This window comes from Heteronotia binoei, chromosome 14, assembly GCF_032191835.1.
Source record: "Heteronotia binoei isolate CCM8104 ecotype False Entrance Well chromosome 14, APGP_CSIRO_Hbin_v1, whole genome shotgun sequence".
Lineage (NCBI taxonomy): Eukaryota > Metazoa > Chordata > Lepidosauria > Squamata > Gekkonidae > Heteronotia > Heteronotia binoei.
The window spans coordinates 4,491,915-4,515,949 of NC_083236.1; positions in this window are offsets into that span (position 1 = coordinate 4,491,915).

The following is a 24,035-nucleotide window of genomic DNA, read 5'->3' on the forward strand; positions in this document are numbered from 1 at the left end:
CTGTACTATGCTGCCTTCTGACCCATTCTCTCTGTTTGTGTGTGTGAACCTGTCTGTCTGCAAAGATATCCACATAGAATGTTAATAGTCTTTATAATATTTACTAACTTAGCTCATATCTATATTCCTTGTCCAGAGACCTGCCCAAGGTGGTTCACAACATAGAAGATTCTAAGCAGGTTTATTCCAAATGCAACTCAGGTCTACTCAACAGGGCTTATTCCTAGGAAAGTGTTCTTAGGATTGTACTGAAAATCATCAAACATAAAATCATTATAACAAAACCAGCCAATGGAATGCAAAAGTGTAATAGCACATAAAAACAGACCATAGACACCAACTACACACTTTAACAGCCTTGCAAGCCCTGCTTTTCATTATGGCCCCTACGAGCAATATTTTTTTGTCAGCAAGAAGAAAGCAAAATAACAAACATACAGAGGTCCTCGACCTTTCTGAGCCTATGGGCACTTTTGGAATTCTGACACAGTGTGGTGGGTTCAGCCACAAAATGGCTGCTGCAACTTACTTTCAATCACACAGCCAAGATCCTTGAGCTGTTGTGGCAGCTGCTGCCAAAGCAGCATTTAAAAAAAAAAAATCTGCACAGCCAATTAAATCCCTCAAGCCTATGAAAATGTTTGCTAGGCAAAAGCCCCACCTGTCCTGCCCACTTTCAAAAAACATGGAGTGGGTGTCAGAAGGAGTGTCAGTGGTCACTGAGGGAAGCATTTCTTGTGCTGGCAAGAAGAACGGAAATGGACCCAGCATCAAAACGATACCAGGAACATATGCAGAAATACTATCCCCCCCTAAAATTGATGAATTAACACATTTTCCAGTGTATGCAAAGGTTCAGGTTGGTTTTGCCTGAGACTTGTCCACAACCAAGAATAGCTCTTGTGTTCCTCAAAAAGACTACCTCTGAACTTTGAATCTACACACCTTGTTCCCATAAAAGACTGGAGGGTGCAGATGAGAGTATCTCCATACAAGTACCTTCATCTCTTGTTGGATTAATTCCTAGACAAAGACACTGTGGGCTTCAAAGACTAGTCAGAAACCTTGCACAGTGTCATATTGAGAACAGAGAGTTCATTTCCAAAGAACCCAGATTTTGAGATATTTATGAGTGAAAATAATTATGAATGGACAGTTGGGGAGGCTCAGCTCATTTGGATATGCGTCAGGATAAAAATACAGCATATTTTATACTGTTAAAAAAAGATAACAGTAGTCCCCTGTGCAAGCACCTGTCGTTTTCGACTCAGGGGTGATGTTGCTTTCACAAAGTTTTCATGGCAGACTTTTTACGGGGTGGTTTGCCAGTGCCTTCCCCAGTCATCTACACTTTCCCCCCAGCAAGCTGGGTACTCATTTTACTGACCTCGGAAGGATGGAAGGCTGAATGAACCTGGAACCAGCTACCTGAACCAGCTTCTGCTGTGATCAAACTCAGATCGTGAGCAGAGGGCTCCGACTGCAGTACTGCAGCTTTACCACTCTGCGCCACGGGGAAACTCATATCATAGGAAGGGAAAACTCATATGATATCCACAGTTTGCATGTTTGTGATGTAAGTATGCTTAAGAGTGCAATCATTGCCCATTTTACATTTAAAGTGTCATCCTTAGTTAGGATCCTGTGAATATCTCCACAAACATGTTTGTCAGCTGAACTTCCAGTGCTCAAAAGTGTCCAGCGGCAGACTGTGGAAGAACTCATGTGTGCAAAAAGCCAATTGCGCTGAGCAGGATGGTGAGGAACCCTGACTTAGATGGCTCAGGCTAATCTGATTTTGGAAGCTGAACAGGGTTGGCTCTGGTTGATATTTGAATGGGAAACCACCAAGGAATACTGGAGTCACTTCACAGAGGCAGGGAATGGCAAACCACCTCTTGAAAGCAAATTGACTGTGACTTCCCACCACTATAATCACCTATCCAAATGCAAACAGACCCTGCAGTTATTACCATGTATAACTGCATGGTAAAAACATGGTAATACCATGAAAGGGATATCATGAATAGTAAATAAGAGGGTGTATATGTGGACAGTGTTACTGATGTAACTAACACAAATTTGATCAGACTTCGGAGGATGGTGGAAGACAGGAGGGCCTGGCGTGACTTGGTCCAGGGGGTCACAAAGTGTCGGACTTGACTGTGTGACTGAACAACAGGAAAAGTGGGGTAAAACCTGCAAGGTGCATCACTTCTGCAGTGGGGAAGAGAAAGAAGATGGGGAACAGCAGTGAGAAGAATCCTCCTCCAGCCCCACAGCTCCAGTGATGCTTCTCCTCGCAGACTGCAGGAAGAAGCAATGGCAGAGTCAGGAGAGCGGAAGAAGAGATCACCACTCCCATACCCCCAGTGACAACCCTTGCAGTCTCCGCAGTTAGAGACTAGCAGGAAAGTTTAAACAGGAGCACAGGTGAGCCAGTGGCTGCAGAGGCAGGGGTGAGAAAGAGCCTCCTTAGTCACCTGAATGCTTCCGTAGCCGCCTTCTCAGCACCAATGTTCACTTTCAGAGGGACAGCAGCTTATCTGGTAATCACACAGCCCTCAGCAAAGGACATTGTCATCTTGCATCTCTTTGGAGGTAATAACAACAGCAAGCTAACCTCTAGCAGAGCACCTACACAAGAGCTGGGTGCCAAAAATATTAAGGAAAGAAAAAAGCCGCACATGTTTATAAGGATCATTAAACATGAAAACACTTAACATGATATCTCCTTAAAAAATGGTGATTTCTGAATCTAGCCATCACTTCTGTCATGGACTCATAATAATATGCTTATTTATTTATTTATTTATTTGATTTATATCCCACCTTCCCCGCCGAGGCAGGCTCAACAACAACAATCTTGAAGCTAGCTATTCTTCTGCAGAACAGCAGAACAGCCTTCTAAAACTACCCCATTCCAAGTACATGCCTTAGTCGTGATTGTTTAAGGCAAAGGGAGGGGTTGTGGCTCAGTGGCAGAACATCTGCTTTGCATGCAGAAGATTCCGGTTCCAATCCCTGGGCTCTCCAGTAAAAAGGACCAAGTGACAGGTGATGGGAAAGGCCTCCATTTTGGAACCTTAGAGAGCTTTTGCCCATCAGAGTAAACAACACAGATCTCGAAAGACCATTGGTCTGACTCAATACAAGGAAGTAGCTTCATCTGCATGGCATAAATGGGCAACAAGCTGACCCCAAAGACCTAATGCATTTTAACCAACTGAAATGGCAAAAGACCAGCAGGTGGCATATATTTTATTAAAGGTAAGGGTAGTTCCCTGTGCTAGCACCAGTCGTATCCGACTCTGGGGTAACGTCGCATCATGATGTTTTCAAAGCAGACTTTTTGTGGGGTGCTTTGTCATTGCCTTCCCCAGTCATCTACACTTTACAATACAAGAACTCATGGGCATTTGATGAAATTGCTGAGCAGTCAGGTTAAAACAGATAAAAGGAAGTACTTCTTCACCCAAAGGGTGATCAACATGTGGAATTCACTGCCACAGGAGGTGGCGGCGGCTACAAGCATAGACAGTTTCAAGAAGGGGTTAGATAAAAATATATTAGCCACAGTGTGTATATATATGTGTGTGTGTGTATATATATATAATTTTTTTGACCACTGTGTGACACAGAGTGTTGGACTGGTTGGGCCATTGGCCTGATCCAACATGGCTTCTCTTATGTTCTTATGTACCCCCAGCAAGCTCTCTCAGCCCCTTGTTCTTGTATTGTAAAGTGTAGATGACTGGGGAAGGCAATGACAAAGCACCCCACGAAAAGTCTGCCTTGAAAACATCATTATACTGACCTCGGAAGGATGGAAGGATGAGTCAACCTTGAGCCGGCTACCTGAACCCAGTTTCTGCCAGGATTGAACTCGGGTTGTGAGCAGAGCTTGGACTGCAGTAGTGCAGCTTACCACTCTGCATCACGGGGCTCCCTATATTATACATTATTAGAAGATATCAAAATAGGGTTGCCATATGATTATTTATTATATTAAATGTATGAATCACCCAGTCCCTGCTATTGCAGGGCTCTGGGCAATATACAACATAATAAAACCATTAAAAAGATAAAAACAAGTCCATAAAAGTTTCTGCAGCAGAAATATCACTTGCCACCTGTTCTTAGAAGAAGAAGGAGGAGGAGGAGAAGAAAATTGCAGATTTATACCCTGCCCTTCTCTCTGAATCAGTCTCAGATCGACTTACAATCTCCTTTATCTCCTTCCTCCACAACAGACACCCTGTGAGGTGGATGGGGCTGAGAAAGCTCTAATGGAAGCTGCCCTTTCAAGGACAACTCCTATGAGAGCTATGGCTAACCCAAGGCCGTTCTAGCAGCTGCAAGTGGAGGAGTGGAGAATCAAACCTGGTTCTCCCAGATCAGAGTCTGCACACTTAACCAATCACCAAACTGGCTCTCTGTTTAATATGTTCCCAAACGTATTTTAATAATATTTATATGTAATTATTTTAATAATATTGTACATCACCAGAGCCCTGCTGTGGCGGGGACTGGGCGATTCATAAATTTAATAAATAATAAAACCAACAAGAAGTGGAGAAGATACTAAAAACAGCATTATTCCTTAATAATGGCTCCTCCTTGATCTTCCTCCTCCTCAGGCCTGCTTAATAAAGGTATCCTTGGGGTAGGCCAAACCCAGTATACACCAGGACTCTGCAAAACGGGGTGGACATTCATAAGGGAGTCCTTTGAGACTCCCATACCACTGCCACAAACCTTTTCCCTCGGCCTCACTGGCCCAGGGCCGGTCTTGCAGGTTGTTTATTTATTTTATTTATTTTAAACATTTGAATGACACATTTCCACCCAATTAGGGTTCCCAAGGTAGCTCACATGAAAACATTAAAAAAATTGAACAATAAAAACAATATTTAAAATCATAAAATGACTCAATCAGAACACAAATCAACAATACCAGAACCAGGAAGGAGGGCCAATCGTAATTGCTGAAAGTATGTCAAATGAAACAAAAAAGTTTTAACCTGCTGCTGGAAGATGTTGTTGTTCAGTCGCACAGTCAAGTCCAACTCTTTGTGACCCCATGGACAAAGTCACACCAGGCTTTCCTGTCTTCCACCATCCTCCGAAGTCTGCTCAAATTCGTGTTAGTTACATCAGTAACGCTGTCCAGCCATCTCATCTTTTGCCGTCCCCTTCTTCTTTTGCCTTCTGTCTTCCCCAGCATCAGGATCTTCTCCAGTGAGTGCTCCCTTCTCATTGGGTGGCCAAAGTATTTGAGCTTCAGCTTCAGCATCTGACCTTCCAGGGAACAGTCTGGGTTGATTTCACCTTAGGACTGACTGATTGGATCTTCTTGCAGTCCAAGGGACTCTCAAGATTCTTCTCCAACACCACAGCTCAAAAGCATCTATTCTTCTGCGCTTGGCCTTCCTTATGGTCCAGCTCTCACAGCCATACATTACTACTGGGAATACCATCACTTTGACTATATGGATTTTTGTTGGCAGGATGATGTCTCTACTTTTTATTATACTGCCCAGGTTCACCATAGCTGTCCTCCCAAGGAGCAAACGTCTTTTAATTTCATGGCTACAGTCACCATCTGCAGTGATCTTGGATCCCAGAAATGTGAAGTCTGCCACTACTTCCATGTCTTCCCCTTCTATTTGCCATACTGTGATGGGGCCGGATGCCATAATCTTCATTTTTTTGATGTTGAGTTTCAAGCCTACTTTTGTGCTCTCCTCTTTCACCCTCAACAAGAGGTTCTTCAGGTCCTCCTCACTTTCTGCCATTAGAGTGGTATCATCTGCATATCTGAGGTTGTTGATGTTTTCCCCGGCAATCTTAATTCCAGCTTCTGCTTCATCCAGGCCAGCATTCCGCATGATGTACTCTGCATATAAATTAAATAAGCTGGCCGACAATATACATCCTTGTTGAACTCCTTTTCCTATTCTAAACTGATCAGTTGTTCCATATCTTGTTCTGACTGTTGCTTCTTGACCCTCATACAGGTTTCTCAGGAGACATGTGAGGTGGTCTGGTACTCCCATCTCTTTAAAGACTTGCCACAGTTTGTTGTGATCCACACAATCAAAGGCTTTAGCATAGTCAATGAAACAGAAATAGACGTTTTTCTGATACTCTCATGCTTTCTCCATAATCCAGCGAATGTTGACAATTTGATCTCTAGTTCCTCTACCTCTCCGAAATCCAGCTTGAACTTCTGGTAGTTCCCAATCTACATACTGCTGAAGCCTGGCTTGTAGGATCTTTAACATGACCATGCTGGCATTTGAAAAGAGTGTAATGGTGCAATAGTTTGAACATTCCTTGGCATTACCCTTCTTTGGGATTGGGATATAAACTGACCTTTTCCAATTCCGTGACCACTGTTGCGTTTTCCAGATTTGTTGACATAATGTGTGCGTCACTTTAACAGCATCATCTTTTAGGACTTTGAATAGCTCAACTGGGATACCGTCATCTCCACTCGCTTTGTTGTTAGTAATGCTTTCTAAGGCCCATTTGACTTCACACTCCAGAATGTCTGGCTCAAGGTCAGCGATTTCACTGTCATGGTTGTCCAGGACATTGAGATCCTTCTTGTATAGTTCTTCTATGTATTCTTGCCACCTGCTGGAAGATACCAAGACACAAATCTCCCAGAGGAGGGCATTCCAAAGTTTTGATGCCCTAAAGGAGAAGGCCCTTTCCCAGGTTGCCCCTCACCTAGCCTCAGATAGTGGGGAAAACCAAAGCAGGACCTCAAAGAATGAGAGCAGTGAGTGGATAGGTTCATATGGGAGAAGGTGATCCTTAAGCTTCATTGGTCCCATGCCATACAAGACTTCAAAGGTCCGTATCAGAACCTTGAATGGAGCTCAAGAGTCAAGAGGAAGCCCCTGTAGGTGGAGCAAGACTGGACTGAACTGGTCTCTATCATCCACTCCAATCAGCACTCTGGCCACAGCATTCTGTACCAACTGTAGGTTCCAGAGAGGCTTTGAGGGCAGCCCCATGGGTCTATAGACAGTGGATGGGGCCAGTGGAGATCTGACTGTCTATGCAAATAAAAATAAGATTGTTTTGGTGGCAATGTCAGTATTACAAAGGTTCCCCCAAAAGTTTGGTGACCCCTGTCTGCTGGAGACTCAATTTTTGCTGATTTTTAGAAGAATCTGCTGCTGGTGGGCATACATCTCCTGCCTCTCTTTGCTCACGTGCTGAGATGAGCACCAGGATGTTGAGGCAAGGTCACTTAGCAGTGGAGAAGGCACCTTCCTGGCTCTGGCCTTTGGCTTGTTGCTCACTATGGTATGACTTCTGGCACTTGATTTGTATTTTGTATCCCCATAATAGTGGTAACACTTTCTTAATCAACCATCTTCGTAGCTCTAACTATAGTTGGTCTTCCATGAAGATTTTATTTTGTGATTTGGGTTAAAAAAATACCCTAAGAAGGTGAACAGGAAATTGAAACTGTTATTGTACAGGAAATAACAGCACTCCGTCAAAATCTACAAGGGGAAAAAACTTGTGTTCAAGTTACTGCTGACATCTAACGTATCTGATCAGATAGTGAAATGGAGCAAAATTACAAGATTCATTACACCATCAATTCAGGGCATAGTTCTATTCAAAAATACATGTGTTCACACTAAATGAACTGGAGTCTGACACTCAAAATATCTGATACAAAAGAGCAACCACTAATTATGTTGCACATTGCTAGATCAATAGGCAAGTTCTGGTCGTTCCTATAGATTTTCATTACTATAGAGCACTAGAAATGCTCATCAATAACACCAGCATTCAATTATTTTTCTCCAGTATCTTTCTGATTCTCTCTATCTGTAATCTTAAGTATGGTAGATCAATGTTGTACAGAGCAGGAAGTCTCACATACCCAGTAGAGCTTCCTGAATTTTTCTGTTTCACAGCATTTTGGGAAGCCTATTAAGCATCTTGCTTCTCTTTCTTGAAAGATACCTGAAGAATGAGAAGGGGGAAAAAACCATCAGCGGCTTTTGCTCCTGGGCACTTGGATGGATAATAAAAGGGTGGTGAATGGAAGGGTGAGTATAGTAGGCTGCTAGTGGGTAGGCAGAGGCAGTGGTAAGAGGGAGCATGGGAAAAGGTCCTAGCCTCAGCTGGCTCTCCTTAAGCCCATAGCATTTCTACCCTGCCCCCCCCCCCCCACCAACAAGCCTCCTATGTGTGAATATCTAAATCTGCAGATGGGCCACACTCATCCGAACATTTTTTCTGAAAACTTGGGTGCTCTCTAGGTTTTCAGAAAAATTCAAAAACATTGGGGAGTTAAATCCCCCCCCCCCCAATAAGAAACACTTGTGCATGTTCAGGCAACATACTGTAGTGCAGCTGGAAAGGGCCCTGGTGGTTGCTGTGGTGATAGTGTTGGATCTGCTAGCAAGGGGTGGTGGAGCTTCCGCAAGCCCTCTCAGAGGAACTTTAGGTGAGCAGCCAAAAGTGACAGAGAAGGAAGCCTCAGTGAGCCCTCCTGGAGCAGCTCTGAGTGAGTAAGCCCCCAGGCCAGGGGGGGGGGTTCTCCCGCGCTGGAGGTTCCCAACCCACTGGCCCTCATTGAGCCGGCAAGGGAACCTTTCCTGACATCGCAGGCACAATGACATCACCCGGAAGTGACATCATTGTGCCAGCAATACCGCGTGCTGACTGCTTTAGGCGTTTCTGGGAAAACTCTATAGTTTTTCCGGATACTCTAGCAATTTGGGAGGGAAAACTCCATGGTACAATAGGTACCATAGAGTTTTTCCCTCCCAAATTGCTAGAGCATCTGGGAAAAACATAGAGTTTTCCTGGAAATGCCTAGAGCTGCTGGTGTGTGCCAGCGCAATGACGTCACTTCCGGAGGCCGTGGGGGACTTGGCAACCCTAGAGTGAGCTATTGAGAGCAGAGGGGGGAGAAGCCTTAGGGAGCCTGCTTGGAGAATAAGGAAGCCTTAGCAGGCCCACCCAAAGCAGACCAAGAGTGTGGGGGGGGGGAGCCTGGGCGGGTCCACTCAGAGCAAGGCACCAAGACTGGGGAGGGGAGGAGCCTAGGCGGGCCCTCCTGGAGCAGCTTCGGGGAAACCACGGAGAGCAGTGGGGGAAAGTTAGGGTTGCCAATCCCCAGGTGGGGACAGGGGATCCCCCGGTTTGGAGGGCCCCCCCCCCCGCTTCAGGGCATCAGAAAGCGGGGGGAGGGGAGGGAAATGTCTGCAGGGAACTCTATTATTCCCTATGGAGATTTATTCCCATAGAAAATCATGGAGAATTGATCCGCAGTTATCTGGGGCTCTGGGGGTCCTGTTTTTGGGGGTAAAGGCACCAAATTTTCATTATAGCATCTAGTGCCTCTCCCCAAAATACCCCCCAAGTTTCAAAAAGATTGGACCAGGGGGTCCAATTCTATGAGCCCCAAAAGAGGGTGCCCCTATCCTTCATGATTTCCTATGGAAGGAAGGCATTGAAAAGGTGTGCTGTCCCTTTAAATGTGATGGCCAGAATTCCCTTTGGAGTTCAATTATGCTTGTCACAGCCTTGATCTTGGCTCCACCCCTAATGTCTCCTGACTCCACCCCCAAAGTCCCCAGATATTTCTTGAATTGGACTTGGCAACCCTAGGGAAAGTGGTGGGCCTGGCAGCTGCAGGGGAGCCTGGGGGCCACACTGGGCTGACGAGCAAGTGGTAGAAAGATGGGATTCCCCCCCCCTGTGAGTCTCATGAGCTGGAGGCAGATGTAGGTGCTGCTCAGGGGGCAGTAAGTGGTGGCAGCTCCTGATCCCTCAGCAGTTCACTTGCAGGGTTGCCACCTCTGTCTGCCTGGCTCAAGTGGTGATGTGGCATGGTGGCACTGGTGCCTCCTCCTCCTCTTCTTTGCAGGGCCAGTGATGTAGGAGGAAGCAGTGGGGGCTTCTGCTCTTACCCGCCTGCCTGCCTGAATTGCTGGTGGGAGCGGCAGCTCCTACTCCTTGCTCCCTGATCCCCCAGGTACCCGGTAGAGTTGCCAGGTATGAGGAGAAAGAGAAAGGCCTAGGCCTCATTATTTGTAATGTACCAGTCTGAGAGACGCGAGTAGGGCAACATAGTTTATTGCATGGTACAAAACACGAGGTAAGAGAGAGAACACGCGGGCCGGGTCCCGCATATATACAACTCCGGAACTATTCTTCCTGCTGGCCAGTCCAATGCTGGCCAGCCATATTTCCCGCCACTCGCTGTGATTGGCTGATGTTCCGTGCCCTCGCGGAGGCACCTGGCTGTCACAGTTGCCTCCGCGGCTTTCGCGGACTAACGCTCTTTCGATGGTGCGATATAACGAAATGGTTGCGAGCGCCATACATTACACCCCTCCCCCTTTAGTTAGTAACATAATCCTGGAGGTAGGCGGGAGGCCGGCGCTCTCGCGTTGACCGCCGTGGGGTGGCTTGCGGAGTCCTGGTAGCCTCGGCCCCCGGAGTCTCCTCGGGAGCCGGAACCTCCGGGGGCTGCGGGCCGAGTTTGGGGTTTTGGGTTGCCTCTGCTGGGGGAGGCAGAGTTGTGGCTGTCGGCAGGGTTGTAGGTGGCTCCTCGGGTCTGGCCGCTTCCCTTGCTTCCGTGGGTTCCTCGGGTAGGGTCCGGCGGCGCATCTGGTCAATGTGCCGGCGTAGGATCTGGCCACCCTCCGTGGATACTTCGTAGTGGCGGGAACCCACGACCCGTAGTACCCGCCCTGCCAACCACTCGGGTCCCGACGCGTAGTTGCGGGCGAACACTGGGTCCCCGGCAAAGAACCCCCTAGCTGCCTCGCAGACCTCTGGGGACCCTCTTATGTCAGAGGCTCGGTCGGGGTGTAGCCTGTCCAGCCTTGTGGTGAGCTTGCGCCCCATGAGGAGTTCTGCTGGACTGACCCCCGTGACAGGGTTTGGGATGATCCTGTTGTCAAAGAGGAAGGCGGCTAGCCTATGGTCCCAATCGCCCTGCACGATCCTGCCCAGGGCCTCTTTGGTGGTGCGGACCATCCGCTCCGCCTGGCCGTTGGTGGCTGGGTGAAAGGGGGCCGACCTGATGTGCCTTATGAGGTACCTCTGGAGAAAAGCCTGGAACTCTCCTGAGGTGAAGGCGGCCCCGTTGTCAGAGACCAGGGTGTCCAGGATGCCGTGGGTGCACAGGACCCGGCGCAGGGCTCGGATGGCGGCTGCTGAGAAGGTGGACGCCACAGGGAGGACCTCTAGCCATTTTGTGTAGGCGTCCACGATTATTAGGAATATCTGCCCCTGGAACGGCCCCGCGAAGTCTATGTGGAGCCTGGACCATGGTTTCCTTGTGGTTTCCCACCGTGTGGCCGGGGCGCTGGGTGGGTCCGGCCGTGATTCCTGGCACGCACTGCACCTCCGGACCCAGTCCTCTATTTCCCCGTCCATTCCCGGCCACCACACATAGCTCCTGGCTTGGGCCTTCATCCTCACTATGCCCGGGTGTGTTTCATGTAGCGATTCCAGGACCCTTTTCTGAAGGGGGGGGGACCACCACCCGGCTCCCCCATAGCAGGCACCCCTTGTGGGCCGCAAGTTCCTCCCGCCTCATTTTGTACAGCTTGAACTCTCCCCCCATGTCCCTTTCTGGCCACCCCCTCACCACCCAGTCGAGCACCCTTGCTAGGGTTTTGTCTTTCCCTGTGGCCTTTGCCACTTCGGCAGCGTGGATGGGCTGGTCCGGGAGTGACTCTACTGACATCACCTGGTGTGCGGGGGCCGGGTCGGGTCCCGTGTCTTGGAGCGGTAAGCGGCTGAGTGCATCAGCGTGGCCCATCGCCTTGCCCGCCCTGTGTACCAATGTGTAGGTGTATGAATTTAGGAATTGGTTCCATCTCAGCACCCTTTGGGACAAGATTTGGGGGGTTTGGCGGTCTGGGGCCAGCAGACCCAACAGCGGCTTGTGGTCGGTCGCTATAGTGAACTTGCGCCCGTACAAATAATCGTTAAATTTGTGAACTCCCGCTACAATCGCCAGGGCTTCCTTGTCAATTTGAGCGTAATTACGCTCCGCCGACGTTAGGGTGCGGGAATAGTAAGCGACCGGTACCTCCCGGCCGTCCGATAGTTGGTGCCCCAGGACAGCTCCCACCCCGTACGGCGATGCATCGCATGCCAGGATCACCGAAAGGCGCTCGTCGAAGTGGTGGAGCACCGCGTTGGAGACCAGGACGTCCTTCACCGCCTGGAACGCGGCGGCCTGCTTCTTCCCCCACACCCAAGGAGCTTTTTTGTCCAGTAACCGGTGTAGGGGTTCCGCAATGGCCGCTTTGTGGGGTATGAAAGTGTGGTAAAAGTTGAGCACCCCCAAGAAGCTCTGTAGCTCCGCTTTACACGTGGGGGCCGGGGCTTGGACGATGGCCCTGGTTTTCTCCTCGGTCGGGTGGATTCCCTCTGCGTCCACGGCGAATCCTAGGAACTCCACCCGGGGCACCCCCAGCAAACACTTCTCCCTCTTCACCTTTAGTCCAGCGGTTTGAAAACGACGGAGCACCTCCCTGAGACGGTTGCTGAACTCCTCAGGGTCAGGGGCGGCGATTAAAACGTCGTCGAAAAATGGCTGGACTCCTGGGATCCCTTTGAGGAGAGTGTCCATTATACTCTGGAAGATCCCAGGTGCCACGCTGACCCCAAACTGTAGCCTGTTCACCCTAAATGCCCCCCTATGGGTCACAATCGTCTGTGCCTCAGCTGTTTTGGTGTCCACTGGAAGCTGCTGGTAGGCTTGTGCCAAGTCCAGCTTCCCAAAAATCTTGGACCCCGCGAGAGCGGCCAGGACATGGCTGACTACCGGCACTGGGTAGGGGTTATCCTGGAGCGCCTTGTTGATTGTGCACTTATAGTCGGCCCATATCCACACGTCCCCATTCGGTTTGACCGGAGTCACTATGGGGGTTTCCCACATGGCGTAATCGACCGGCTCTAGGACCCCTTGGGCAACCAGGCGGTCCAACTCAGCCTCGATTTTGGGTTTTAGGGCGAAGGGGACCCTCCTCGCCTTCAGCCGGATCGGTCTGACCGTTGGGTCCAGCGGTAGGGAGATGGCCGGGCCCTTGTAGCTACCCAGCGACCCGTCAAAAACCTCGGGGAACTCCCTGCACACCTCCCCGAACCCACCGACTGTGGCCGTTTGTGAAACCTCTACTCTGATTCCCAAGGGATCGAACCATGTGAGGCCCAACAGGGTGGCCAGCGGTCGCTTGACTACCAGAATATCTAGCAGGCCCTTGAAGGACCCTCGCTCCACGTGTACCCTTGCCCACCCCGCGATTTGAACCGGGTTTTTCTGAAAGTCCCGCAGTACAAAATCGGCCGGCCGCAGCTGTCCTCTGTAGCCAGGGTGTAGCTTCCTCAGGGTCTCCTCCGCAATTATGGAGATGGAGGAGCCCGAGTCCACCTCCATGAGGCAGGGGGCCCCCTCTATGCGGACCGGCACCTTAATCTCTTTGGGGGTGGCTAGGGGCAGGTTCAGTACCTGTAGCGTGGTGGAGGCCGTGGAGTGGGACTCGGCAGCCTCGTGGTGCGTGGTTGGCCGCGGGCGGTGGGGCTTGGCTCGACAAGCCCGCGCTATGTGACCGGTCTTCCCGCAGCTCCTGCAGTCCCAGGTCCTGTAATGGCAGTCCCGACGGTCGTGGGGGTCGCCGCAACTGGCGCATTTCGCTCTTTCGTTGTTGCGTTGGTTCGATCTTTTGTTCGTTCGGGGCCGCTGTGGGGCTCGGGAGGCTGGTCTTGAAGAGCGGTGCAGCTGGAGTGCTTCTCCCTCGTCCTGGTGGTGGGGGTCCAGCTCCTCGTGGTGGACGGCTTCCGACTTGGCCCTGGGGAACGTCCGGGTGGCGCGCTTGAAGGCCACGGCCTCGCTGAAGGCGCCCTGAAGGGTGAGCTCTTCCTTTGCGAAGAGCTTTTGCTGGAGCCTCTCGTCGCGGAGGCCCCAGGCGAACCGATCGGCCAGGGTCTCTTCCAAATTCGGGAAGTTGCAGCTTCCGGCGATCTGGCGCAGGGCGGCCAGGTAGTCCACGGCTGATTCTCCCTGGGCCTGGTCCCTCTTGTGGAAGAGGAACCGGCGGGCCACCCGCGACGGCTGCGGCAGGAAGTGGCCCGTGAGGAGGCGGACGACCTCCGTGTACATTTTCTCCGTGAGGCGAGCGGGTGCCGAGAGACCCTTTGCGATCTCGAAGGTGGCGGCCCCGCAGACGCTCAGGAGAACGTCCCGCTTCATGCCGTCCTCGGTTACTCGATTCGCCCTCAGGTAGCAATCGACTCTTTCCGAATAGGATTCCCATCCCTCGGGATTCGAGTGGTCGAAAGCTTCAATGTGACCGGTGTTCCCGCTGGGGCTGGCCATGGCGGCGGTCGTTGCGAAGTAGCGATTCAGCGATGAAGCGATGGGACGACGAGTTGCCCGTGAGTCTCCTTCGTAGCCCGCTTGTCCGAAGGGCTAAGATCCCATCCTCGTCGCCACTGTAATGTACCAGTCTGAGAGACGCGAGTAGGGCAACATAGTTTATTGCATGGTACAAAACACGAGGTAAGAGAGAGAACACGCAGGCCGGGTCCCGCATATATACAACTCCGGAACTATTCTTCCTGCTGGCCAGTCCAATGCTGGCCAGCCATATTTCCCGCCACTCGCTGTGATTGGCTGATGTTCCGTGCCCTCGCGGAGGCACCTGGCTGTCACAGTTGCCTCCGCGGCTTTCGCGGACTAACGCTCTTTCGATGGTGCGATATAACGAAATGGTTGCGAGCGCCATACATTACATTATTGGTGTCACACAAGAAGTGATGTCATCACACCAGCCAACATCTGGTATTTGGGCAATGACTCTATGGTAAAACTGGTTTCTACCATAAGGTTTTTGCCCAAATACCAGCATATCACTCAGATATCATTGTCATGATGACATCACTTCCTGTGCAATGTTGACCATGAGGCGTAGTCCCTCTGCTTTCTCCTGCCGAGTCCCTCCAGGCAGCCAGCTGATTGGAGGCGGGGGGGGGGTAGCGCCTGGCAGCAAGGGATCCCTGACCCCACAAGGGGGGGGGGGTGGCAGGCAGCTGCTCCTTCTTTTCTCAGAAGGGCAGTGAAGATCACACTATGTAGTATCATGAGTGCAGTCTTTCCCTAAAAAAACATTTAAAAAAAATTAGGGACTTTTCTGCAAACCTGGTGAGTCCTCCAGCTCTGAATAGAAATACCCCTTATCTGTAGAAGAAGAATAATTGCAGTTTTATACCCCACCCTTCTCTCTGAATCAGAGACTCAGAGCGGCTATATCTTCTCCCCCCACAACAGACACCCTGTGAGGTAGGTGGGGCTGAGAGGGCTCTCACAGCAGCTGCCCTTTCAAGGACAACCTCTGCCAGAGCTATGGCTGACCCAAGGCCATTCTAGCAGGTGCAAGTGTAGGAGTAGGGAATCAAACCCGGCTCTCCCAGATAAGAGCCTGTGCACTTAATCACCACACCAAAATGGCTCTTTACTTGGCCCCAGTCTATGGGATTTTTGATCCATGCAGGGGCCACATTCAAAATTAGATATATGGTAAATATTTAGTACCCCAATTTCCCTTGGAGGGATAGTTTTGGGAAGCAACAGAAAGACAGCCTGAAGCAGTTTGGTACAAGGGATCGGAAGACAGAGATAAGTTTAGCTGAAGCTAGAGAAGAGGGGTGTGCGGCAACTGTTGCTCTATGGACATCTGATGCAGGATTTGCAGTTGTGTGACCTGCCCTAGGATTATACTTGACTCCCATATCTTTGCTTGTCGTTTTTGAAGTACAGATATTACAAAGACTTAGCATCTCCAGAAATGTCTCATTGCAAAGAGCCAGACCCTGCAAACAGACCATCTCTGGAACATCTACCCCCCTTTGGGTAAAAATGCTGTGTTCATATTTAATTCAGATTTCATGGATGCCCTGCTAAGAAAGTGAAGCAATTTTCTTCTTGCCTTGGTGTGGCTCACCTTTCTCACAATGGTCATTTTGTGAATCTTCTTTTACGGCAGGGAAGCTATTCACTGACAAGATTCCCGTGAGCGAGCGAGCTGGTAGTACATCATTGTGAGTGATTATTGGAGCGATCACTTCAACTTAACTGTTGGCTATCGCTGACAAGAGGGCCACTCAATAAAACATGAATGAGTTTAAGCTCCATTCAGCTCAACTTGTTGCTATATATTACCTTTTGTGAGTTACAATATCCACTTCCTGACAGAAAGGGAAAAAATCTCCCTAAATCACAGCAGCAGCTACTTTCAGTCATGAGCCAGGCAGGGCTGCCCTTTCTATTGTGCCGTTCTGCTGTCACTCAGGTCAGTCCTTTTCATTAAATACGCCCCACTCCTTCCAAGGAAGGATGATGAATGACAGCAAAACATGAGGGGCTCTTGTCAGTAGAGAACAGGATAAATGTACACTTCAGTATTTCATGCCCCTAAGTGCTGACAGATAAACACTGAAATAGATACAGAAGCCAGCCCCATCGGGCTTTCCTTTCCTGCAGCAACATTCCCCCCAGCAGTTTGGTATAGTGGTTAAGTGCACCAACTCTAATCTGGGAGAACTGGGTTTGATTCCCCACTCCTCCACGTGCACCTGCTGTGTGACCTTGGGTCACTCACAGTCCTTGAAAGATCTGTTGTCTCAAGAGCAGTTTTCAAAAGAGCTCTCTCAGCCCCACCTTCCTCACAGAGTGTCTGTTGTGGGGAGAGAAAGGGAAAAGAGATTGTAAGCTGTTCTGAGACTCCGAGTGAAGGGCATGGTATAAATCCATTCTTCTTCTTCTTGAGTCCCCATTCCGCAATGGAAGCTTGTGTGGTCTTGGGGCAGTCACTCTCTCTCAGCTTCACACAGTTGTTGTCATAAGGATAAAAAGGGATAATGATGTAGGCTGCTTTGGATGGCCATTGAAGAGGAAAGTGAGATACAACTATCTAAATACATAATGAATAACCCATCCCTTGGGATTACCTAGCAGAGAATGTCACTCACCTGAACAGCTACTCTTGCCTCAGTTTCCTATGAGTGTTCAGGAAGTCTGACAGAGTGGTTATGCTGGGGGGTCTCCAGTCCACCTTCCTGCAACATTTAAGGGATAGCAGATTACTTAGATCCAGCCGTCTGACTGTCTGTCGGATGTGAGGGCGATCTGGCTGCAACATCTCTCATCTCATTGATCGCCGGAGTTGACTTGACTGTCTGTCTGTCTTTCTTTCACTTAGTTTCCCTGGAGGCAGTGCCAGAATTGTCTTCTGAGATCAGCATATAATACACTGTCTCCTTTAATGAAGAAGACTCAGAGTTCTTTTAAAAAAAAATCCGGGTTGTCTCTTCTCTTTGTAGAATAAGTTGGGGGGAACTCACTAGAACATTTTTAGACATCTGAAACTATGAGAAAAAAGGGGGGGGGGATTGGAATATTTATTTATTAATTTGTTTGTTTGAAGCATTGTTATGTTGCCTTTACACCCAATAAGGGTCCACAATATACCGTAAATATACAATATTTATAGAATACAATACAATAAATATACAATATTTCAGGGGTGGCCAAAACTTGCTTAATGTAAGAGGCCCATAGAATAAATGTCAGATGTTTGAGAGCTGAACACATGAAAAAATATCACACACATGTCTTTATTAAAACTCTTTAATACGTTCTTTGCTCAAAAAGATAAAATACATGTGTATGCACTTCACAACAGGACCATGCAAGAAGGAGCCTTTTAAAAAAAACTGGGAATAACAGTTCCCATAAAACCAGCATAGGGAAAGTTTAGGGAATTATTTTTTGGCACCAATGGGAGAAGGAAATGCACATGTACCATACCACTGTTTGCATCATAATGCATCTTTCTTTGACTTGACACTAAGGGGAGTTAAATACAACTTCTACAAGAGCTATGAAACTAAGGGGGAACCCTGCAGCACCCTCCTTAATTCCATCCCTCCTTCCAGTGACTCCCTCAGCTCCTGAACTCTCTTTCCCTGCTCCAAGTCTCCAGGCAACCTCTTGTGGAAGAGAAGAGCTTGCAAACCTGCCTATTTCACGGTCATTCCCCTCTCCCCCCACCCCCATTTTTTTTCCATCTGGTCACCACAAGGGGAATGGGGAGGTAGCTGTGGATCAAAAGATGCCCATGAAGCAACGGGTTGGGAATTGACTGCTTGAGCTGGCTTAAGCAGAAACTCAGGGGTGGAGCAACTGCCAGTGAGGAATCAGTTCCTGTGTTGCCTTAGCACATATATCTTGACTTTTGTCATCTATGAAAGAGGAAAAAAATAAAAGACAAAAATAGAAAAAACTCATTTGGTAGAAAATAAAAGAAAATATATAACAGGAACAGCTTCACAAATATGTAGTCTCACAAGTATGTAACTACCACCCATCAGGCTGGGCACATGCTGGATCTGAACTTTGTGATGGGAGTTATGGTGGACCAGATCACTGCCATGGCAGTGCCATGGTCAGACCACTGTGCCCTGAAGGCCTGTATGGTTGTGCCGCCACAAACCTGTTTAGGTGGTGAGCACATTTTGGCTCGCCTGCAAAGCCAGATGGACCCTATGTGACTTCAAATGGCTCTGTGGGATCCTTGGCCCCCTGGCAACTCATTAGATGAACTAGCAGAGATGTGGCTTCAACAACTCTCTGCAATCATCAACAAGACACTCCCTGGCACACTGCCGCTCATGGCTTGCACCGTGGTACACCCCAGAGTTGCAGCTGATGAAATGGCAACTTAGATGGCTAGAGAGGCAATGGTGGCATGCCCCATGATGAAGCAGCAAAAACTCCTTTTAGGCTGTTTATGAAGTCCTATGAGATGGCAGTCAAGGCTGCAAAAAAGGCTTACTTTGCAGCCTAGATTACTTCTGTGAATTCTTGCCTGGCCCAATTATTTAACACAATTCAGACACTTACAAACTTGCCACAGATTGCCAAATGATAAAAAGGTAAGGGTAGTCCCTTGTGCAAGCCCCAGTTGTTTCTGACTCTGGGGTGACGTTGCTTTCACAATGTTTTCATGGCAGACTTTTTACGGGGTGGTTTGCCATTGCCTTCCCCAGTCATCTACACTTTCCCCCCAGCAAGCTGGGGACTCATTTTACCAACCTTGGAAGGATGGAAGGCTGAGTCAACCTGGAGCCAGCTACTTGAACCAGCTTCTGCTGGGATCGAACTCAAGTCATGAGCAGAGGGCTCCGACTGCAGTACTGCAACTTCACCACTCTGCGCCATGGTGATAACGAATTGGAAATTGGCTGTGAGGCCTTTGCAATGTTTTTTCCAGATAAGGTCCCGTTACTTTGCCGCGACCTCCCCACCAATTTTGATACATTAAGTGAACTTGAGGCCCTGGATTGATCCTGGATCACTTCACTCCATTCAACTTGAGGGAAATCAGCAAGGTTCTCTGCACTGTATGTCCCACTACCTGTGATTTGGACTCATGTCCATCCTGGTTGATATGTGCTAGCCGGACAGAATTGTGAGCTCCGTTGCAGGAGATTATCAACAGATTGAAGGAACCTTTCCCACACCCCTTAAGGAGGCAGTGGTATGCCCTCTCCTCAAAAAACCATCCTTGGACCTGGCCATATTGGCAACTACCGGCTTGAGTCAAGCTTGCCCTTTTGGGGTAAAGTCATTGAGAGGGCAGTGGCAGTACAGTTTCAGGGATTTTTGGATTCCATCTTAGACCCATTTCAGTTTGGCTTCCGGTTGGGCAATGGGACAGAGACGGTACTGGTTGCCCTCATGAATGATCTCTTGAGACATTTGGATCGGGGTGGCTAAGCAGTGCTGTTGTTGTTAGATCTCTCAGCTGCATTCTATACGGTTGACCACCAGTTACTGTCCCACCATCTCGCTGACATGGGGATTCAGGGGTCTGCCCTTCAATGGCTTACCTCTTTTCTCCAAGGCTGGGGACAAAGGGTGGCCATAGAGCAATCGTCCCAGAGGCACCCACTTATATGTGGCATGCCTTAGGGGGTGGTTCTTTCCCCAATGTTGTTTAACATCTATATGTGCCCCCCTGGCCAGATTGTCCGGAGATATGGGCTGGGTTGTCACCACTATGCGGATGACATCCAGCTCTATCTATTATTGGAAGGCCAATCCAGCTGCACCCTGGAAGATCTGGACCTGGCATTGCAAGCCATAATGAAATGGCTCAGGCAGAATCAACTGAAATTGAATCCAGTGAAGACAGAGGTCCCATGTCTAAGCCGCAGAGGTCTGGGTAGGGAGATCCCTCTGCCGGCCTTTGATGAAACACCATTAGCATCAGCTTCAAAGGTAAAGAGCTTAGGGGTGCTCCTGGAACCTTTGCTGACAATAGAGGCCAAGGTAGCAGCCACTGCCAAATCCACATTTTACCATCTCAGGTGGATAAGGCAGTTGGTCCTGTACCTGGAGCGCAACAACTTCGCAACACAGCACCATCAGACTCACTGAATTGACAGAACTGAAACCAGAAACATTGGAATAATTAGAATATCAGTGTTTATCTTGGACATAATGATTGTAAAATGTATGGAAATGGTTTTACTGTATATCTTGTTTTAAAATTTTATGTTTGTTTTTAACTTACTAACTGTTGTGAACCACCCTGAGCCCATTAGGGGTGGGCAGGATATAAATTTGATAAAATAAATAATAATAAAATATGACAGGCTCAGTGTGTCATGTACTGGTTAGGAGTGTTGGATTATTAGATGGGAGACCCAGGTTCAAATCTCTACTCATGCCATGGAAGCTGGCTGGGTTGCCTTGGGCCAGTCACACTCTCTCAGCAAAACCACTAATGTTTGTTGTGAGGATAAAATGGAGGACAATCAGGCCTCATTTTGGGGTGGAGCCGCCCAGAGCACAGCTCCAGAAGCTCTGAAAGCTCCAGAAACCCAGCGGGCATTGGGGAGGCAGTGTGTGCATGCATACATGTGTATGAGCCATCTTCCCATTGGCAGCATGGCCTGGCACTCTTTGCCAGGCCAGTGCTATTGGGGGAGGCAGTGTGCGTGTGTGTGCATGTATGCGAGAGCTGTCTCCCCGTTGGCAACTATTCTGCTGCTCTTCTCTGTGCCAGTGCTGTTGGGGGGAAGATGGTGTTTTTGTGTGTGTGTGTGCATGCAAGAGCCATCTCCCCATCAGCAGCACAGTCTGACACTCTTCGCCAGGCCAAAGCTGCCTGGGGGGGGAGGCAGGTGTGTGTGTGTGTGTGTGCATGCAAGATCTGTCTCCCTGTTGGCAGCATGGTCCAGTGCTCTTTGCTGGGGCAGTGCTGTCAGGAGGTAGGCAGTGTGTGTATGTTCAGGGGCTGTGGCAGATGTGAGAGACCGAGTTGGTGTGCAAGCATGAGAACACACTGTGAGCTGTGGGGAGGGTTGGAATGAGTGGGGAAGGATATGATGCTGCTGCTAGCTCCGACTTCTGCAGCAGCCGCTTCAGCTGCTGAGGGAGTAAAATTCACTTTGCAGTGCTCCCATTGCCTGTAGTCCGAGTGGGAACCTGCCCCCTAAAACGAAGAAGTGATTCCAGTCAGAACCCCCCAGATGCCTTTGTTTTCTGATGCCATGCTGGCACCAGCTCAGCTATTGCTCCCATTAATTCAGAGATTGGCAGGATATACAATACTGCATGTTATTGTTACCACCACCATCTGTGCTGCTTGCCACCTCATTTAATGCAGAGTCATTTAAGATATGCCCCACAGAAGAAGCTTGCAACTCTTTGTAGGCCAAAAGAGAACTTCACTCAATTTATTCATGCCAGAAACTATGACAGATTTCACACTCACCCTGTGCCACTGACGTTCCTCTTTTCAGCGCAGCATCCTTCCAATTTCTGAAAATCTGCCCTGTGGCTTCAGCCTGCCTTGCCAAACCAGTTTCTCTTTGCTGCACAAAAACGGCGATGCAGGCTGAAGCCCTGGGGCAGATAGTGGGAAATCGGAAGGACTCTGCTCTGAAAAAAGGAACATCAGAGTGGTGTAGGTGAGTGGGAAATCGGTCTGAGTCTTTGCACAACAGAGATTTTACTTCACTCCCCCAGAAGTCAATAGCAGGGACTTCCGGTTTTGGTGACGCACTATTAGGAGCGGCTTGGACCAGCACGTCCAGAGCCTCTTCTAAATCGGACCAATCGAGGGGTCTCCCATGAAGGGTGACTCGACTCTGGGATCCAGGAAGGGTCCCAGAAAACAGGGAGCTCGAGCAGTAGAATGGGGGTGTCAGTGGAGGTGGCTACCCCCCGATCCCACACGTTTCTAGCCTCGCCGTTCCGATCACCATTTTCAAATGGCATGAGGGTCGACTGCTGGTTTTTCCTTTCCCCCCCCTGATCTAAATGACTCTGCAACATCAAGACAAGCAGCATCTTTACTATTATCATTGTAAGTGTTCTTTCTACTTATTGTTAACCATCAGACTCACTGAATTAAATTATTCTTGACAAGCAGGGAAATGGAGAACCAGGGCTGAAGTTGAATTTAAGTGGAAGCAAAAGACTGAGAAGGCGGGTGGGGGAACTCTCTCTCTCCTCCTCCTTCAAGGCTTCTAAAAGTTCCTGTCTATCTTGGTGACATCTATAATACCTGCATGAGGAGAACCACACCAATCTTTAGTTGTAGAAGAGACTTGATGGCTGAATTTAATAGATTTGTTTTAAACTCCCCTCAGGGGAAAAAGTTTTGACTTTGGGAAAGTTGTTTGTAAGCATATATAGATGTGAAGGACAGCTGGCTTAAAACCAATTTGAAGCTTAAACTGAAGTGCTCTGAATGAATTTACCAGATTTGGAGTTTTTTCCTTATTTGTTATTATTTTTTGCTTTTCTATTTGGGAGTGCCTCGTTTTATTTTTCTCTTGGATTACTTGTTTAATTTTTAATCTCACTCTTGGATTATAAATAGGGCATTCAGCCCTGGATTATAAATTTATACCTTGAAATAGTTGAAAGATCCCATAGTGGCTTGGATTTTAATTGAACCATCATCGCCAGAGGACTTGTTATAGTGAATTGTTTTTGTTGTTGTAAACTGAATTGTTTTGCCTACGTACTATTAAGCGTGTTTTGCTAAAAAGTCTTTATTATTACTCCTACTATTGTTTTGGGTATGACAAATTGTTGATAGAAGCTAGAAGGTTGTTTTCCTTTTAGAACTACTTCATAACAAGGGCATTGCCTGATGGAGATTAGCTTATAAACGGGAACACAGAGTTACAAAACAAACTCTGAAGAGGCATCATATTGACTTGGTGGCTGTGAGTGTGCTTATTCTAATAAGAATAGAAAATAAAGCTGCAATTGGTTTAAAAAAACAGTTAAAAATAGAAAATCGAGAAGGAAAACCACCTATACCTTCACCCAGTGCTCCTCTGGGCTAGGGAAATTTACAACCATGCAGGGTGATATGAAAGAGATGCAAAATACCGTATTGACTGCCATAGAACAGTTGACTAGTAAAGTAGATAACATTGGTGAACAGATGGCAGAGATTAAACAAGATATTTTGAAGAACAGCAAACAGACAGCAGAGACCAATAAAGCCCTAAAAGTATTAGATGCTCAGGTGATAGATAATACACAAAAGGTGGAACAAATGGGAAAAGAGCAGAACATGCATGAAACTAGACTCTTGCAGTTGGAAGTAGACAGAGCTGCCTATATGTTGAGGTTTCAAAACATACCAGAAGAGAAAACTGAAGACTTGCAGAAAATATTAAGTGAAGCCTTGGCCAAAATCTTACAGGTGACTCCTCAAAAGATGGAAGAAGAGTTTGATCTAGTTAGATGAGTGCCATCAAGTTATACAAGATGAAAAAAATTACCCAGCGAAGCCCATTTGAAACTTACAAGAAAGAGGACCAGAGATGATATTTTGAAGCAAGCAAGAGACAAACCTATGATGATAGCTGGAAATTTGTTGAAAATTTTAAGAGAGGTACCTTGGCCAGTGAGACAAAAGAGGAGAGAATACCAA